The sequence below is a fragment of the Astatotilapia calliptera genome, chromosome 7 (assembly GCF_900246225.1).
Source record: "Astatotilapia calliptera chromosome 7, fAstCal1.2, whole genome shotgun sequence".
In the NCBI taxonomy this organism is placed as follows: Eukaryota; Metazoa; Chordata; class Actinopteri; order Cichliformes; family Cichlidae; genus Astatotilapia; species Astatotilapia calliptera.
The window spans coordinates 39,530,582-39,546,139 of record NC_039308.1 but is presented as its reverse complement, the minus strand read 5'-3'; positions in this window follow the sequence as shown (position 1 = coordinate 39,546,139).

Sequence of the window (15,558 nt, the reverse complement as noted above, 5' to 3'; positions counted from 1 at the left end):
GGACGTCATTTTAAAACAGTGCGAGCCTGAACCTGACATCTCTGGCTGCTCCAGCAAAGCAGCCCTGACACATGAAAGGTGCTGTCCACTGGTTTAATGATCAGACAAATCACAATTGAATGATTGGATGGATTATGTGCTAATGAGAGCTTCTGATTATAATAAAAGACGACTCCTGTGAGGTGAGGTGAAGTAAATTATACTCTAAAGTTGGGGATCCCTCTTTACAAAAGTTTTAAGCTCCTTTGAAAGTTAACGTCATTTAAGGTGAAACTTCCCCCAAAGTCTGTCTGAACATCTTATGTCTCAAGACATGTAAACGTCAGATTTTTCAGTCAGCTAAGAAAATGAAGATTTCTTGATGAAGTCAAATCCAGACTACAGAGTCTTTATATATATAAAACGTTTCTTCATTACCTTTATGTCCAAATGTCTCCTCACCTCACTTGGTGACTGGGAAGCATACCCCTTTGCTTTGGATTTCATTTCATTTACTAGCACCTAGTCACTTTATTCAGTTACTACTTTAAGTGGGGCGACCGTGGCTCAGGGGGTTGGGAAGCGTATCTGTAACCGGAAGGTTGCCGGTTTCATCCCTGGGCTCTCTGTCCTGGTCGTTGTGTCCTTAGGCAAGACACTTCACCTACCACCTACTGGTGATGGCCAGAGGGGCCGATGGTGCGATATGGTAGCCTCGCTTCTGTCAGCCTGCCCCAGGGCAGCTGTGGCTACAACCGCAGCTGCCTCCACCAGTGTGTGAATGAATAGTGGAATTGTAAAGCGCTTTGGGTGCCTTGAAAAGCGCTATATAAATCCAATCCATTATTAAAAAACACTTTACAAGTAGCTACTTAATAACAGCTATTTTTTTACTTATTAAATTAGCGTCAGTAAGAGGCATGTTCAGAGCGAGAATTTGAATTTGTGAGTGTTTTGAGGTCTAAACTCTTTTTTGAAGAGGTTCATGACTCCCATCAGCCAAACAGAAATATGAATATCTGGGCCAAAGTCACTTAACTCAGTTAGCCTAACAAAACAAAAAGTTTAAAACAGGTTATTTTCTAAACTGCACATCTGGAAAACTGCATCAGACGATAGCTTGGATCTTGGTGCGCGGACAATAATAATAATTAAGTAGAGATTCAAAGTCTGAGCAGAGCAAGGTTTACTCTTTTTTCCTGACTCCCTGGTTTACAGAAATGTATGCTTTCATACACTGAAAGAAGAAGACAACCAAAGACATGAAATTTACACACCTGTATACTTAGCGGTTTGAATACTCTTTTTGTCATTTGCACACTGCTCGCTTTCACTGTTTAATACGATCAGAGCTGCAGCTGAAAGAACATGACTAAGGCCTCTGTAACACAGGCCAAGAAATTGGTTTGTGGATATTCCCCGGATGGCTGTGAAGGGCTGCTGGTGGTTGCTGTGAAACTGATTTCAAAGCCAGAGTCTCAGATGTCTAGAGACTGCAGTAACACCCTGGTCACCACTGGTCAGTAGAGAAAAAAGGGATATAATCTGTAATAGACAGCATAAGTTTATTCACACGATTGTGTTCCCTTGTGTGTGTGGTATATTATATTTGTTTTTTACTTGCTATATTATTACCTGTTGTATTTGTTGGAACTGCTGCTGCCCTCTTCATCAGCTCTGTCTTGGAAAAGAGATTTTAATCTCAGTGGGACTTTTTACCCGGTTAAATAAAGGATAATAAAAGTATGCTGATGACACCACCAGCTCATCACTGAAGGAGATAAGATAGCGTACAGAGCAGAGACAGAAATTGTCTTGCTTGTGCTCAGGAACTAACCTGAAACTGAACGTCCTTAAAACAAAACAAAAACAAAACTAATCATGGACTTCAGGAGTCACAGACAGGCCCACTCCCCTCTCATTATAAATGTAGAAATATGCCTCCACCTTCAAATTTCTGGGCAAAAAATCATAGGCTGCCCTCTACCACCCTGGAGGAGAGGCCATCACCAGCTCGGTGATGGCTCAGGTAAACCAGGGCCATCACAGGTGACCCCTCGCAATCCATTCACCACCTGTTTGACCTGCTGTCCTCTGGTCATTGCCCGTTCCCACACCTCCCGACTCACTAACAGCTTTTACACTTGAGCCATTCAGACTGATAACTTCAATTCAATTTTGTTTACACAGCGTCAAATCACAACAACTTCAAGGCGCTTTATATTGTAAGGTAGACCCTACAATAATACATACAGAGAAAAACCCAACAATCATATGCACTTTGGCGACAGTGGGAAGGAAAAACTCCCTTTTTACAGGAAGAACTGGCAGAACCAGGCTCAGGGAGGGGCGGGGCCATCTGCTGTGATTGGTTGGGGAAGACAGGATAAAGACATGCTGTGGAAGAGAGACAGAGGTTAATAACAGATATGATTCAATGCAGAGAGGTCTGTTAACACATAGTGAGTGAAGAAGGTGACTGGAAAGGAAAAACTCAATGCATCATGGGAATCCCCCGGCAGCCTACATCTATTGCAGCATAACTAAGGGAGGATCCAGGGTCACCTGGTCCAGCCCTAACTATATGCTTTAGCAAAAAGGAAAGTTTTAAGCCTGATCTTGAAAGTAGAGATAGTGTCTGTCTCCTGAATCCAAACTGGAAGCTGGTTCCACAGAAGAGGGGCCTGAAAACTGAAGGCTCTGCCTCCCATTCTACTTTTAAATACTCTAGGAACAACAAGTAGGCCTGCAGAGCGAGAGCGAAGAGCTCTAATAGGGTGATATGGTACTACAAGGTCATTAAGGTAATGACCATCCCGCACCCCTGCCCACCAATCCATGGTTGTGAGTAACCCTCGTCACTCTGAACACTCACAGAGACTCTATACTCAGACCAAGCCATTTGCACTACATTCAAGCACTTTGAAAGCTGTCCTCCAATGTGTGCCTTTGTATCGTTTGTTATTTATTCATGCTGTCTTACTATTTATGTTTTCCTGCACAGTTGGTGTGGAGCACCCACAATTTTGTTGTACTTCTACAGTCACAATAAAGGGCTTTTCTATTCTATTCTATTCTCCATCACCCCTCTGCTGCAGCTGAGCCAGAGACCACCCCTTCGCCACAGTCACAAAGAGTTATACACACTCCTTTGGTCACTAGCAGTTTTCTACAGTCGCTGACTTGTTTGCAAACACTTGCCAACAACTTACTCAGTGGTAGTGGAAATGTGACACAAACTGGAAACTGTGAGTCTTCACCTTCAAAATAACCGTTGTGCCAATCATGTTTTGGATTACAGCCTTTCCCCTGGTGAGTAGTGGTTACTGCAGGGTTCACTGACCGCTCTCTAGGCCTGTGTGACTGAAGCCTAAAAGAGTCTCTAACTGCAGCTCAAACGGCCACTTGAGGAACTGCAGTTTTTGTAATTTCTGCACTGATTGTATTTTTCCTCCTGACGATTTTTCTTTTCTTTCAACTCTTTCATAGTAAGAGTCACAATCTGACAGCTTCACTGAGTCTGTGTGGCAAATCTGTGTTGTCTGAATCCAACATGTGGAAACTGTCATATGCAATATCAGGAGTAGATATAGACCCTAGTGAGTATTCATGGAAAATGCAGCTACTGATAAAAGGAAAAAAACATCAACAAACCAAAACAAAACAAAATAAGAGAGACAAGAAAACAAGATGTTGAACAACAGCAAACACGACCGAAGAACAATCAGCCTCCTGTATAATCTACGCCTGGTTTTATCTCTTGCTGACATGACTAATAGCTTCATTTAATGCTTAAATAAAACATGTGTGGGTAGAAAATTGTGACAAGAGGAAGAAAATGAATCGTAATGCATAACATCCTCAAATAAATAGATACTGAATTAATGAAGTCTGCCCTGACATCAGAAGGTGTAAAATCAAGTCATTTTAGCAGCTTAGTTTATTTTTTTCCCGCTGCATTTTTTGTCACATTAATAAATCCAGCAAGAAAAATGATCCCCTCTGGTTTGAGGACATCAGCCACACAAACAGTTTTCACTGGATGGCATGACTGCACAAATGTAGTGGATGCTCAGTTATGAAATGGATGTTGCTTTTCACTCTTATGTCTCATTTCAATTTGTTTTCTGTCAGTCTGTCAGCAAGAGTACACAAAAGCACGCGTCCAAATTTCATGAAGCTCAGTGGCAAAAGGCCAGGCTTTCAGTTCCTTTAAACCTGAAACCCTGGACTGACAGACACAGTCCTTGGCAGAGGTCTACACTCTGTGACTTCCCTTCTTCTTCTAGGGGCGATCGTGGCTCAAGAGTTAGAAGTTCGCCTTGTAATCGGAAGGTTGCCGGTTCGAGCCCTGGCTCGAACAGTCTCGGTCGTTGTGTCCTTGGGCAAGACACTTCACCCGTTGCCTACTGGTCAGAGGGCCCGGTGGCGCCAGTGTCCGGCAGCCTCGCCTCTGTCAGTGCGCCCCAGGGTGGCTGTGGCTACAATGTAGCTTGCCATTGTGAATGTGTGTGTGAATGGGTGGATGACTGGCTATGTAAAGCGCTTTGGGGTCCTTAGGGACTAGTAAAAGCGCTATATAAATACAGGCCATTTAGTATAAAACTGAAGTCATCCACCCACTAAAAAGGGTGAGGGGAACCTGACAGGGCTGACAGTGATGCTAGGAACCTGATCAGACACTACAGATACCATTAAGCAGAGATTCGCTCACTAAACAGCTGTCTGTGAAGATTATTCCTCACCAACAATGGAAAAACAGTAACCGGAACACTGTCTGTAGTGGATGGATGTCTGCTTCAAAAAAGGGTTTCACACGGCTCTATGGAGTCCTGTTAAAAATTAAGCTGACACAATCCTTTTCCGTTTGACTTTTCTGTTTTGAAACGAGAGCCTGACGGTTCATTTCCTTGGAGTTGTTAGTCTGCTTGCCTATTGAATTTGCTTATAGGTTCCACTTGGATGAAATAGCAGCTTAATAAGAACTTGCAAGTATCTGCATGAGCAGCATGCTAACGCTAAGCTAGCCAAAAACACAGAGTGACGTAAGCTGAGGTAATGCTGACCTCAGACCAGCAGCCAGACTCTGAATGGAAACGAGCAACAAACTCATGAGCAGTCAGGCTGTGGCCCATGTTTCTACTGAATCCCTGAGATCACTTTAAAGTGTCTTTGTGCCGGTTTGCATCTTTGTTTTGTGCTGTCGGCTTTGTGTTCATTCCTAAATACTAAAACAAATGTTTTAGGTTGTAGGTTTATATTGTTAAATGGAGATCATTTCACGGAGAAATGTGAAAGTAGGCAAGGCAAGGCAAGTTTATTTGTATAGCACAATTCAACAACAAGGTGATTCAAAGTGCTTTACAGAGACATTAGAAACAAGAACAAATAAAAAGCATGATTTAAAATTGATTAAAACAAGCAAATAAACTAACTAACTAATTAACAAACAAACAAACAAACAAACAAACAAACAACAGTATATAAAATCAAAACAGATAAAATCAGAACAGTAGATAAAATCAGTAGTTAAATGTAAGTTTTGAAATTTAAGCTTAAAGTGTGGATTTGGTGCTTTATTCAAATGCAGCTGAGAACAGGTGAGTCTTCAACCTGGATTTAAATAAACTGAGTGTTTCAGCTGATCTGAGGCTTTCTGGGAGTTTGTTCCAGATATAAGGAGCATAAAAGCTGAATGCAGCTTCTCCGTGTCTGGTTCTGACTCTGGGAACTGATAAAAGACTGGATCCAGATGACCTGAGGGATCTGGATGGTTCATACTGGGTCAGGAGGTCATTGATGTATTTTGGTCCTAAACCATTCAGAGCTTTATAGGCCAGCATCAGAACTTTAAAGTCTATCCTCTGACGGACAGGCAGCCAGTGTAAGGACCTCAGAGCTGGACTGATGTGGTCCACTTTTTTGGTCTTAGTGAGGACTCGAGCAGCAGAGTTCTGAATGAGCTGTAGTTGTCTGACTGATTTTTTAGGTAGACCTGTAAAGATGCTGTTACAGTAATCAAGCCTACTAAAGATGAATGCATGGACTAGTTTTTCCAGGTCCTGTTGAGACATCAGATCTTTTATCCTTGATATATTCTTGAGGTGATAGTAAGCTGACTTTGTTATTGTCTTAATGTGTTTTTCTAAGTTTAGGTCTGCATCCATCACTACACCCACATTTCTCGCCTGGTTTGTGGTTTTTAGGTGTATAGATTGCAGTTCTCTGGTGACCTGTAATCGTTTTTCTTTGGCGCCAAAGACTATTACCTCAGTTTTGTGTGTCATCTGCATAGCTGTGATAGTTTATTTTGTTGTTGTTTATAATCTGTGCCAGTGGGAGCATGTAGATGTTAAATAGAAGGGGTCCCAAGATGGAACCTTGGGGAACTCCACATGTGATACTTGTCTGCTCAGATGTGAAGTTACCTATTGATACAAAGTATTTCCTGTTTTCTACGTATGTTTTGAACCAGTTTAGTACAGTTCCTGAAAGACCTGTCCAGTTCTCCAGTCGTTTGAGTAATATGTTGTGGTCAACTGTATCAAATGCTGCACTGAGATCCAGTAAAACTAGGACTGACATTTTTCCACTGTCTGTATTCAGACATATGTCATTAAACACTTTGGTCAGAGCAGTTTCAGTGCTGTGGTTCTGTCTAAAACCTGACTGGAAGGCATCGTAGCAGTTATTCTGTTTTAAGAAGTAACTGAGCTGTTGAGAAACTGCTTTTTCAATGATCTTACTTAAAAACGGGAGATTTGAGATCGGCCTGTAGTTGTTCATTTGTGTCTTGTCAAGATTGTCCTTTTTCAGTATAGGTTTTATTACAGCAGTTTTTAGTGGTTCTGGAAACACACCTGACATTAAGGAAAAGTTGACGATCTGTAACAGGTCTGACTCTAAAGTCTTTGAGACCTTTTTGAAAAAACTTGTTGGCAGGACATCTAAACAGCAGGAGGAGGAGTTCAGTTGACCTAAGATGTCCTCCAGGTCTTTGCTGTTAATAGGTTGAAACTGTTTCATGGTGTTTAAACAGTTTTTTGGTGGACACAGTACATATCCTGGATCTGCTGTTGATGTACCAATTGCTTGTCTAATCTTTTGGATTTTTTCAGTGAAGAATTTGGCAAAGTCATTGCAGGCCATGGTCGAATGAAGTTCAGCTGCCACTGACACAGGAGGGTTTGTTAGCCTGTCAACTGTAGAAAATAAGACCCGAGCATTATGGCTGTTTTTAGTGATGATGTCAGAGAAGTAGGACCTCCTTGCATTCCTCAGTTGTAAATTATAATTGTGAAGTTTCTCTTTATAGATGTCATAATGAACCTGGAGGTTTGTTTTTCTCCATCTGCGCTCAGCTTTCCTACACTCTCTTTTTTCATTTTTCACTAGTGTGGAGTTTCTCCATGGAGACTTTTTCCTTCCAGAGATAACCTTCACCTTAATGGGAGCAATAGTGTCCATTACATTTAACATGTTAGCATTGAAGCTATTGACGAGCTCATTGACTGACCCTCTGGGCAGGTCAGGTGTTAATGGGAAGACCTGGTTAAAAATTGCACTACTGTGTTCAGTTATACACCGTTTTGTGATCACTGTTGTTGATATATTTGTGTGGGCTGAGATTTTACTTTCAAAGAAAACACAGTAATGATCAGACAGGCCCACATCAGACACAGTAACCTTTGAAATGCTCAGGCCTTTGGAGATCAGTAGGTCGAGAGTGTGTCCTCTATTATGTGTGGCCTCTGTTACATGCTGAGTCAGCCCAAAGTTGCCCAGAGTGTTACTCAGGTCTTTAGTCCCTTTGTCCTGAGGGTTGTCCACATGAATGTTAAAATCCCCAGCAATAATTACACAGTCAAAATCAACACAGATCACAGACAGCAGTTCACTGAGGTCATTAAAAAAGTCTGTGCAGTATTTGGGAGGCCTGTAAACATTAAGAAACACAACTTTGGATGGGGCCTTCAGCTGTAAAGCCACATATTCAAAAGACTGAAAACTTCCAGGAGATAGCTGCTTACATTGAAATGATTCATTAAATAAGACAGCAACCCCTCCTCCTCTCCTGCTCGCCCTGACCTCACTGATAAAACTGTAGTTAGGAGGGGTCGTCTCGATGAGAACAGCTCCACTGTTACTTTGGTCCAACCAAGTTTCAGTTAAAAACATAAAATCAAGGCTGTGCTCAGTGATTAAATCATTAATTAAAAATGTTTTCCCAGCTAGAGATCTAATGTTTAATAAAGCCAACTTAAGTGTTTTAGAGGTATTACTTGTCCCCTCGTGTTTGGGAGCAGTCTGTGGCACACAAGGTATGTTTACTATGTTTAAAGATCTTTTAGAGTGCAGCTCTCTGTGTTTTGACCAGGCCACATGTCTCCTGTCACCTAAAAGTACAGAGATTTTAAAACCTTCTAGTAAACAGGGTCCCAGCTTCTCCTGGGAAAAGTCATCACTGCCATAATCCTCACAGCCCGGACCCTCCACACATCACACATCAGACTGCGGAGACAGGGCATGAAGAGGAACTAAGGGGGGCGAGGCTGGGCAATGTGACTTCGATTGCTCTGTTGAGGGTGGGGCTCGATGGCGAACCTTTGGCCGCTCTGGTGGGGGGTTTATGGGGGACAAAAAGGGATTGGGACGGGGGGTAGATCTGAGCCCAGTATTGACCCGCTCCATCATCTCCTCAGTGAATTTCAGGTGTGGGGAGGAGGGAGAAAGGGAGGGGGAGGAGGGTGATGGCCTGTCAGGGGTTTTGGGGACTGGGGAAGGTCGTGGTCCCTTGTCCTGGTCGTTGGTGTTGTTGAGAGAGTTGGAGGCAAATAGGGACCCCTCTTCTTGCCTTAGATGTCTCTCCTTTCTGAGGCTCTTCCCGGGTGGGGGCAGATGGAGCTCCTCCTCAAGGTTTCTGCTGGGCTTTGTCTGTTCTTGGAGTACTGTTTGTTCCTCTTTATGAGATAACTCCTCGTTTATCTCAGCCTTGGCACCAAGCACAGATGGATGACGTATGGAATAAAACAAGTTGGAGGTGAACAGTTTCACCCCTGACTTGTTAAAATTAAATCCATTTGCTTTGAACAGATGCCTGCGTTCCCAAAAAATATTAAAGTTGTCGATAAAATGCACTGAGTGGTCAGCACATGCTGATATAAGCCATTTATTCAGTGTAAACAACCTGCTGAATCTCTCGTCTCCTCCTCTGACCGGCGGTACAGGTCCACTGATGAATACAGCTGCATTCAGAGAGTTTACAGTATTTAATAATCCAGTAAAGTCCCGTTTCAGAACCTCCGACTGTTGTTTGGACACATCGTTTGGCCCTGTATGCAGAACAATGTTTGTCACAGTTGGATATTCATCTGCAATTTGAAGAATTCTCTCCTTCAGGTTGTTGACCATATCGTTAGGAAAGCAGAGGACTTTAGTGTTCTTACCGCACATCCTTGTAATGTAACAAGTAGTGCTACTTTCTCCTCGGAGTAGTTAAGTAATGTACTGCATTACCTTTAAGAAATGTGTTCTGTGTAATAGGTGTAATACATTACTTTTTTTTAATACAACACTTCAAAATTATAACATGCACTACACAGCATGCAGTGGATTTGCATGAATGTAATATTTTTGATAAGCTGCTTACTGATGGTAGTAATTCTCACTCAACCCAATGAGGATCGATGAGAGAATCAATAAGGGAGTGAATCGATAAGTGATACTGATAATGGAATCAGAGTCGCTAAATTCTAATCAGTTCTCACCCTTACTTATGTAGCCGGTCTGGCCTTAAACTCTGATTGCCGTTAGTTCTTTGCGTTGTGTTGTGCGAATGACCAGAGGAGTTAGCTCTCACTTTGCCAGCTGGGTGGATTTATTCTCCCAGAACTGTTTAAAAACAAAACAGTACACCGACTTCATTTTACTGGACTTCTGCATGAACACCTTCAAGGCAGAGAGAAGGATAGCGGACCACATGAGAAGCCACCTGCATGCTCCTATGCTCTCATCTGAGAATGGCTAATTAGTATGTTACAATAAAGTGCTGTACTTGGCAGAGAAACATCTAACAGAACTGTGAGACAAAATGCACAAAGGGAACGAGCAGTGTTTGAATTACTTTTAGTTACTTTAACTGTTAATTCTTCAGTCTTTTTTTTTTTTAATTGGACTGTTATGAACTTTAACATTTGCTAACTGTAGCATGTAGAGCCTGAGATGGAGCTGCTGAATTTTTGCACGTTCCAAACTTGGGGGAATTTGCTGGGATGTTCACTCCTGATAAGATTAGAAACTGTCTTTAATGTTTTCCACTTATAAATAATCTTTCTCGATGTAGATTATTGGACTTCAAATTGATTGGAAATGGCCTGCTAACCCAGATGGACATCAGTTCTTGTTTCTTTGAGCACCAAGCTTTCCTCCTTGGTATTGTGCAAACACACACTTAACGATGATCAAGTGCATTTGATTAGCAGCACATGGCTGCTGCTTACCCACTGACGTTTTATGGAGGGAGTAAGATTGTACTGAGTTTTTACAGGACTGCAGAGAGTCCCGTCTTCGTCACATGACTGTATGTATAACCCTGCCATTCTCACAGTCACAACCCTTAATAGTGAGAAGCACATTTTGGCCAGGTAATGATTAAAGTGATGTCATTTTCCTGTTCATACACTTTGGGCCTTTCATTAATTTGCACATTTGAGCCTTACAGCCACTACACACTGGTTATGTCTCCTTCAGTGTTCACTTTAAAAATCAGCTCCCTGGGGCTTCCGGGTGTCATGGCGGATTGAGTGGACGCGTTTGGTGGTAGCTCCCTATCAGGAATTTGAGGAATAAGGCAAAAGGAGGCCAAAATGCCAAGGGGACATGATAAAGCCGCAAAAATAAATACCAATAATGCAACAGGACAAGACTGCACGAGCCCCGATGGCATAATTAGAGATTCGGCTGGCGAATTACTAAAAGCCATCGAATCATTGAAATCAGAAATGAAACAAGATAATGAAAGGCTGAGAGAAGGCATTAACACGCTACAGCGGGAATTGGGCGGTAAGCTCGACAAGATAAAGGAGGACATAAAAACTCTGTCGAAGAGAGTGGGGGAAGCCGAGGATCGAGTGGGAAATATAGAAGATGTGACAATGGAGTTAATTGAAGCGCTCCTCCAAAGCTTGAAAACACAGAAATTTATTCAGAACAAGCTGGTGGACCTGGAGTCAAGATCCCGCAGAAATAATATACGCCTGGTTGGAGTGGAGGAAGGCTCCGAGGGGAGATCTGTCCAAGACTTTGTCTCGGAGCTGCTACAGCACGAGATACCTATACCAGCGGGGCTAGAACTTAAGATCCAGCGGGCCCATCGTATCTCTGTACAGAAACCGCGCCCTGGAGAATTCCCACGTCCGATTCTTATTAATTTCCAGGAATTCACAACGAAAGAACTCATACTTCGAGAAGTTTGGAAAAAGAAGCAAATCCAGGTGAATGGCAAGACGATCTACTTTGATCATGACTATGCATCAGATATTGTTCAAAAGTGCAAACAATACAGAGAAGTTAAGCGGATACTAAAGGAAGCGGGAGTGCGCTTCCAAACTCCCTACACGAGCATTCGGATCCACTGGCAGGACGGAGTCAGAAACTACGGTAACGTACGAGAGGCGGCTATGGAGATGCAGAGGCGGGGATATGATGTACAGATCCCGGCGGTATCTGAGTAGGAGGATGCGCTAATTAGAAGGTGTCGAGAGTGGAAACGGGCCTCAATTTCCCGTCGAGAGCAAATTACTTCCCCGGGGCAGAGAGTTAAAAAAAAATTGGAGGAATTTCAGAGAAATGCTGATTAGTTCGGGGGATATCTTCCCCCTGTTACTGATCAGAAAATTATAGGCCTCTTAAATTCAAAGTTCTGGAGGAGCAACACCGGATGGAGGTAAATACGTTGGACTATAATTTGGGAACTACTTCTTCAGTTCTCAAATATTTCATAGGGCCCTCCTTTACGGAGGTTTTTTACCCTAGATCTACCAACGGGGTCATGGTGGGAGACAGTTTCTTCCTACTAATTGGGAGTCGCAAGTTTGTGTTTAATTTTTGTTTAATGTCTAGTAATATTGTTTTATTTTATTTTCTTAAACTAGAGGGGATGATCATTGCACACTGTACGAATCATGAGTGGTGTAGGTAAAATAAAAATTATTTCAATCAACATCAATGGTCTGGGGAATCCAGTTAAAAGGAGTAGATTGCTATCTAAATTGAAACGACACAAGGCACAGATTATATTCATTCAAGAAACTCATATGTCAAAAGAAGAACATGAAAAATTTAAAAAGCTTGGCTATATAAATTCTTTTTATAGCTCATGTAAGAATAGCAGACGAAGAGGAGTTATAATTTTATTAGCTAACACGGTAAATTTCGAAAAGTTAGAGGAAATCTGTGACAAGGAGGGTAGATATGTTGCTGTTAAAGGGAGGATTAATAATGAAGTGGTGTCCCTGATAAATGTGTATGCCCCTCCAGAGGACAACTCAAAATTCTATCAAAAACTATCTGAAAAAATTATAAGCTTTAGTGAAGGGACCTTGATATGTGGGGGCGACTGGAACTGTATATTAAATCATACTAAAGATACTACAAGCAAAAAAAGACGCAAAGATAATAAATCTAAATCTCTTAACTCATTAATAAAGGAAGCGGATCTCTGCGATGTATGGAGAGAATTACACCCTCTGGAGAAGGATTATACCCATTTCTCAGCAGCCCATAAGGTTCACTCTAGGATAGATTTTTTTTTGATAAATAGAAGTGATAAACATAGAGTCACAGAATGCAATATCGGTATAGCCGACTTGTCGGATCACAACGCCATTCATTTGACCATTCACCTACATAATCAGAATAAGAAATTATTATGGAAATTGAACATTGGTATTCTCAATAATGAATCTGAGGTAAAAGAGATCAAAAAAGAAATACAAACCTGTATTGCCCACAATAAGGATGATCAGATAGACCCAACAATAATTTGGGATACTGTGAAAGTAGTAACTCGGGGGTATTTGATATCAAGGACCAGCTACCTCAAAAAAATGAAGAAGCTTACACAGTCCAAATTAGAACAACAATTAAGGGATTTGGAAAAAAAAAAGCATACAGATTTGAGTCCTGATTTGGCTGAAAAAATCAAAAACGTAAGAAAACAACTAAGTGATTTGACTATGGAGGAAATAGAAAAGAAACTGAGATTCACAAAACAAACATTCTATGAGTCTGGCTCCAAAGCAACTAAAGTATTGGCTAAACGGTTAAAATTAATGCAAATAACTAATGCAGTCAACAAGATTAGAGATCCAAATACCAAGGAACTACTATATGAACCAACACAGATAAAAAACACCTTTCAAGAATATTATAAAACATTGTATAGTCAACCGGATCAGAAAAATGGACCAGAAATTGTAGAGTTTTTGGATCAGTTAGACCTCCCTTCAATAGGGACAACTCAAAATGAACTATTAACCAAACCAATTACAAAGGAAGAACTGGATAAGGCAATAAGGAGATTGAAGACGAATAAAAGTCCAGGGAGTGATGGGTACCCCAATGAGTGGTATAAGACTTTTAAAGAGGTTTTGGCCCCTATTTTGATAGATTCTTTTAATTGGACAATAAAACACGCTAAAATTCCACCTTCCTGGAAAGAGGCCATCATCTCAGTCTTACCGAAAGAAGGTAAAAACAAGGAAAACTGTGATTCTTATCGCCCAATCTCCATCTTAAATGTTGATTATAAACTATTTACATCTATAATCACAAGACGCCTAGAGCTGTTCCTTCCTGACCTGGTGGATGAAGACCAGACAGGGTTCATTAAGGGGCGACAGACACAAGACAATATACGACGCACATTGCATATAATTAATGAAGTTAATAGAGAAAAAATCCCAACAGCCTTAGTGAGTTTAGATGCTGAAAAGGCTTTTGACAGAGTCTCTTGGATATTTCTTTTTGCTGTTTTGAAGAGAATGGGCTTTGACAGTATCTTCATCAAGTGTATACAATCCCTGTATCATAGGCCAATGGCTAGAGTTAAAATAAATGGGGACTTGACAGACAGCTTTGAGCTCTTTAGAGGAACTAGGCAAGGTTGCTGCTTGAGTCCAGCTCTTTTTGCTTTGTATATTGAGCCTTTGGCTCAGTATATACGGCAAAGTACAGACTTAAAAGGGGTTTTTGTTTCCAAACTTGAACAACGAATAGGTCTTTTTGCAGATGATATAATTATATATCTACAGGATCCTGATACGACCTTTCCTTGGCTGTTTAAAGCATTAAAATATTTTGGTAAAAACGCAGGATATAAACTAAACATCGTAAAGACTCAAGTACTCTGTCTGAATTATTTCCCCAAAGAATTATTACAAAATGAACTTAAACTAAAATGGGATTCAAATAAGATCAAATACTTAGGTGTCTATTTAACTAGTGATACAAGTACTTTATACGAGGCAAACTATGTGAAGTTTAGTAACACAATCCAAAAAGATCTGATTAAATGGGCTCCGCTTGTCAAGGACCTTAGCTCAAGAATAGAGGTAATAAAAATGAATGTGCTTCCCCGGTTATTGTACCTATTCACCTCATTACCAGTCCAAATAACAGATGCACAGTTTGGTAAATGGGATAAATTAGTTAGTAGATTTATTTGGAAAGGGATAAAGCCAAGAATAAGATTTAAAATACTCCAATCAGGAAAAGAAAAAGGAGGACTTGCCCTCCCGAATTTCAAGGAATATTTCTATGCAGCCCAGCTGAGATATACTGTTTACTGGTGTTCATCAGAATATACTTCAAAATGGAAGCATATAGAGTTAAATTATTGCCTATCATGTCATCCACAAGCAAGATTGGGAGAAGAAACTACCCAGCCCACGAACAAAAATCTCATCACTGAATTTACTATTAAACTCTGGTGGACAATAATGAAGAAATATAGAATTACAGAAGATTGTAAATTGCTGATTTGGCCTGCATTCTCTCGAAAATTCCAAAGTGGACAATGGGATAGCACATTTTTAAGATGGGTCAATAAAGGAATTACAGCAATGTGTACATTAATAGATGGGACAACATTTAAATCTTTTGAGAATCTACAGAAACAATTCGGATTGGATAAATCAGATTTATTTAGGTACTTTCAATTAAGACACTTTTACAATACAGAAATTAGAAAGAAGCTCTCGAGAGAAAGAAATCGTATAATAGGAACAATAACAGGTGCATATAAAAATCTTCCATCAGGAATTCTGTCGAAATTATATGATGGCCTACAAAATTCGAATAGGAATGAAACATTATATATTAAACAAAAGTGGGAATCGGAACTACAAATTGAGTTGTCAGAGGATGATTGGCGATCCTTATGTCTCACACAGCATAACTCCACTAGCTCTAGACGATGGAGAGAATATGGCTGGAAAAATGTGATTAGGTTTTTTATTACTCCGTATATCAAAAGCAAGCAGTTGAAAACACCCCAACAATGCTGGAGATTATGTGGAG